General features: G+C 40.1%; 1 long non-coding RNA gene across 1 annotated transcript; it reads left to right on the top strand.

Moving 5' to 3' along the window:
* The first annotated feature begins 1,310 nt into the window (after positions 1–1,310).
* Positions 1,311–3,406, top strand: LOC140592500 (uncharacterized). Its single transcript, XR_011992805.1, has 3 exons — positions 1,311–2,336; positions 2,420–2,527; positions 3,050–3,406. It is a non-coding gene; the product is annotated as an uncharacterized lncRNA (long non-coding RNA).
* Positions 3,407–5,327: the final 1,921 nt, after the last annotated feature.

Below are 5,327 nucleotides of genomic sequence, written 5' to 3'. Positions count from 1 at the left end.
CTGGCTTTCGCCAACACCATAGTACTGAAATAGCCTTAATTAAAATTACCAACGACCTCCTGATGGCAGCTGATTCTGGCCTGCTAACTATCCTTATCCTCCTGGATCTGAGTGCAGCCTTTGACACCATTTCTCATCACACTCTTTTGAATCGATTAGCATCAATTGGTATTAGTCAAATTCCCCTCGTTTGGTTCACCTCTTATCTGTCAGGTCGCTCCCAATTTATCCACCTCAAATCCCATTCCTCACATTCATTTTCCGTCTCAGCTGGTGTGCCCCAGGGTTCAGTATTGGGGCCCCTACTGTTCATTATTTACATGCTTCCTCTCGGCTATATATTTCGTAAATACAATGTTAACTTTCATTGTTATGCTGATGACACCCAGCTCTACATTTCTTCTAAACCCAGCTGCTCACTTCCACCCACATCCCTCTCAGATTGTCTTATGGAAATTAGATCATGGCTCTCATCCAACTTTCTCAAACTCAATATTAATAAAACTGAAGTTCTACTCGTCGGTACACCTTCAACATTAACCAAGTCCCCTAATTTCACTGTCAATATTGATAACTCCGCCATTTACCCCTCCACCCAGGTTAGGAGTCTGGGCGTCATCCTCGACAACACTCTCTCATTTCACTCACACATTAACCATATCACCCGGTCTGCATATTTTCATTTACATAACATTAATCGACTCCATCCTGTCCTCACCCACCATGCTGCTGCCATTTCTATTCATAGTCTCATCACCTCCAGAATCGACTATTGCAATTCTCTTCTATTTGGCCTTCCTAAAAAGTCCCTCCGTAAACTTCAGCTCCTCCAGAACTGTGCCGCCCGAGTCATAACCCGCACTCCTTCCAGAGAACACATCACCCCAGTTCTTCAGCAGCTTCATTGGCTGCCCATAGATGCCAGAATAAAATACAAAATTCTGCTTCTTACATTCAAATGCATCCATAACCTGGCCCCTCCCTACCTGTGTGATCTGATTCACATCGCCATTCCGTCCTGCTCTCTCAGATCCTCATCTGTCCCTTATCTCAGTATTCCCTCTGCCCGCCTTGTCTAGGCTGACCAGATAATCCATGTCAGGGAGGACACTTCAAGCTACTCCAGGTTTTACAAGCTACTTTAAAACTGAAAGGCACCTGTGCTTGGCTAAATAGCTCACTTCTTCTTGTGCTCTGACTGGTTTGATTGAAAAACTCATCCAGCTGTCACTCATTAACATTAGTGGCATATGCATGATTATAGGAGACTGGCCAATCAGCACACAGCAAGAACTTGGTGCTTACCTGAGATCCAGGGGCCGGTTGCACAAAACACCTTAAGTTTTCCCCTTAAGTATAACACTTAAGGTTTAATTTCTCCTTAGCTAAGGGATTTATTTAAGGGTGTTGCACAGAACCCCTTAAAAGGTTTCCTTAGTTAAGGAAAAACATTAAGGGATTTACAACATTGAAAGACGTTTTACAGCAGTAAAATTGTCCCGTTTCCATGGAGACCGTTCATATCTTTGCACTCGCGCTTACTTGTGATACCTGTTATCGCCTCACAAAGTAAAGTTACTCACAAAGTAAGAAAAAAAATGGAAGAAAAGAAGACAAGAAAGCCAAATTGGTCAGAGGAGGAAAAGATAATACTTTTGGAAGAATTCAATAAAAGAAAGAACATACTAAAAAGTAAATTTGATCCGCAAATAACAGCAAACAGAAAACAAAGAATGTGGGAGGAAATTGTAATGAAAATTAATTCAAGAAGTCTGGTGAAAAGGTCCATACAAGAGGTGCAAAAAAAATACGACAACTTATCTGTTCTGGCCAAAAAAGAGATCACTAAATACAGGAGAGAATGTAACAAAACTGGTAAGAACTCGATCTTACTAGTTGACGTTAACTTACAACTTCGGATAGGTTAAATGACTAACATGACTTGAGGGAACTGTTAATGTTAGTCTTTATTGCTGTACATAAGTTGCTCATCTTCTTTCAACAAGTTATTACACATTAAAGTATTTAAGGTATAGATATAAAGTAGACTGTAATGGTTCTATAACGTTATATGCTATGGTTAGTTAGCAAGCTAGGCTGAACGTGAAACAGGCTTAACGTTCTTTGACACTCGCGTTTAGACTGCAACCTATTGTGCTAGAAAAAAAAAATCATTACCAGAATTTATTCTATACAAAATGTCATTTTGAAGGTGGAGGTCCACCTCCAAAACCTCTTTCAAATGAGGCAGCGATGGTAGCGGACATAATTGGTCGTGACTCACCTACAGTGGTTGGAATAACTGGCGGAGGGGAGAGCTGTGGTCATTTGGAAGGGTAACATTCTTCAGGTTAAGCCTAATTAATGACATTAGGGTTAATGTCATGACTATATATTTAACTAGTAAAACCTTGTTCAGTGAGCCAGATGAGTTAATGACGGAAGAATATGACGTTGCGGCTGCAAGTACATCGATCGTCATGCCTCGCAGCCCAGCTAACCCTCCAAAGACACCGGGGGTGTCAAGGTAAGTTTTTGGTAAGCCGTGCTACCTTTTCCCGGATCAATTACACAGAAAAAATACAGCACTAAATTTCGATCCAATCATACTGTATAATAAGCATTTTCAGTCTCACACAGTATTCAATTATATTTCTTATCGCAGTGCAGTTAAAGTTTATACTTAATAAAAAAAAATTGCAAGTTATGTGTCACGATCGTCGGTAGGCGAACGGGCAAGCAAGGGAGTAGAGCCAGGAAGTCGGGTAAAACGGGGATTTAATAGGGAAACAGGCAACAACACGGGGTAGAACGACAGCAAACATCAATGACAAGTCTGGGGAAGACTGACTCTGACGAGGACTAAATACAGAAGACTAGCTGGTATTAACAAGAGACAGGTGAGAACAATCAGGTAGAAACACGGGATAACGAGGTGGGCGTGGCACACACGATGATCGTACGGAGCTGGGCGTGACATTATGACTCCTGTGTAATATTTTTGCACATCGCTAGTTGTATTAATACTTTGCTCTTTTTTGTATTACAGAAACAGCGGGAAAGAAGACGGTGTAGCTGTACTGGCACTCCAAAAGGAGGTTTTGCTTCTCCAAAAAAAGAAATTAGAGCTTGAAATTGAAAACTTGCTCGTAGAAAAAAACTATTTGCAAATGAACAATATTTTATTGCAACACAAAATAAGCAAGCTAACAGAAGAATCAATTACATTTACTGTAACGTCCCTAGAAGAATAGATAGCTATAGCGACGTGTACACTTAATAAAAGTCATTAAAATTTATATAATACCTGTACTTATTTCTAAATCATATTTATACATCTATAACATAACTATTTACAATTATTCATACTCTTTCAATGAGAAATAAAATAATTTAATTACGATAATTTGTCAAATCATTCTTTATTTATAGCCTAGCTATTCTTTTTAGCTAAAGAAATTCTGTACTATCGTCTCTCGCATGGTGTATCCACTGTTTTCAACTCCTTCCTCCCGATCCTCCTCCACATCTTCAGTGTTCTCCTGCTGCTCATCCTCCTCTACTTCACTGCCCTTAGATAAATTGAACAGAACTACACATGCTAGAATAATCCTGCATGCTCTGCCTGGATCCACACGAAGCTCGCCATGTAGGCAGTGGAAGCGTCGTTTTAGCTGCCCGTTGACCCGCTCAATAATTGCCCGTGTTTTACACAAGCTAAAATTGTAGCTCTCCTGTTAGAAAGAGGGAGGGGACCACATGGTACTATCGATTATTATCAATCACATTGAATAAATTGTAAATTAAGGTAAAACATGCAGCTGAACAAGGTAGGTCTATTTTACAATTTGGATACTTAGACTATACTTGCCTGAGAACTGTTGGCAGGATTTCTGAATGGTGTCATTAGCCATGAACGACACGGATAACCACTGTCCCCAAGGAGGATGCCTTTGTGCCTCCCTTCCTCAAATTCCCTTGCAAGGATGCTCTCATCCAATATTCGAGCGTCATGGGTACTGCCAGGCCATTGTGCTACAACGTTAGTTATTTTATTTTCATGATTGCAGACTAACTGTACATTGATTGAATATTGATTTTTTCTGTTAATAAACTGATCTTCGTGTTGTACCGGAGCTTGAATCCTGATGTGGGTCCCATCTATCACCCCGCACACTCTTGGGAAGCCGGCTACATTAAAAAAGTTTGTTGCTATTTCATCCTCTTCAGGTTTTGAGGGGAACTTCACCACGGTATTCAAAAGACCGGCAATGGCGTTTGAAATTCGGTGAATGACGCGGCACACCGTTGATTTGTGAACATGAAATACATCGCCTATTACAGCCTGGAAGGAGCCCGTAGCATAAAACCGCAAAGCGATCATTAATTGCAACGCAGCCGGGAGAGCACAGCTTCGGTTTGTGGAGTGATCCAACTGTAGACGGTCGGACAAATCATAAATTGACTGCCGGTCAAATTTATACAGCAAAATCAATTGCTCATCGTTGAGCGTATCTAAGGGATTCTCTCGGTCACGGAACACTCTTTTTGGGATGCGTTCATTTTCGTTATCTATTAGCATAAACTCCGCCATCTCGCAGTTAAGGTAAGGTTAGAGGTACCTTAATTTTTTTCCCTTAGTTTGGTTGCTAAGGTGTTTTGTGCAACCGTTAAGGGATTCCTTAAATATAAGACCAAGATAAGGAGAAAAACTTAAATACTTAAGAGAAAAAATTAAGGAAACCTTAAGGGGGAGACTTAAGGGCGTTTTGTACAACCGACTTTATTTTAAGGAGACCTTAACTCGGACTTTAAGGAAAATCTTAACTTAAGGTGTTTTGTGCAACCGGCCCCAGGTCCTTTTAATTGAAATGCAATATTTTAGAAATCCTGTCCTAGCTCAATGTGTCCTCCCTGACATGGATTATCTGGTCATCCTAGCCTTGTCACTATGGGAAACCGAGCTTTTACTTGCTCTGCACCCCTTCTCTGGAACTTACTTCCACCTACTATTAGGAATTTAGACTCACTTCCCTTATTTAAGAGTAAACTCAAAACCCATCTTTTCAGACAGGCTTACTCACTTTAGTACACATCTCTCATCTTAGTCGCTGCCTTATTTTATTCATGTGATTTAATTATTTTATGTATTTTTACTTGTTTTTATTGTTTATGCTCTGTAAGGTGACATTGGGTTTTTGAAAGGCGCCCAAAAATAAAATGTATTATTATTATTATTAGATCTCAGCTCTGATGTGGTTGAAGATTTACTTTATGAAGATCTTGCTGAACAAGAATCCAGAGATGTGATAAAAGATATTGGACTG

Source organism: Paramormyrops kingsleyae, chromosome 9 (assembly GCF_048594095.1).
Source record: "Paramormyrops kingsleyae isolate MSU_618 chromosome 9, PKINGS_0.4, whole genome shotgun sequence".
Taxonomy (NCBI): Eukaryota; Metazoa; Chordata; class Actinopteri; order Osteoglossiformes; family Mormyridae; genus Paramormyrops; species Paramormyrops kingsleyae.
Note: the sequence above shows the minus strand (reverse complement) of the source record. Positions and strands in the feature narration are given on the sequence as shown.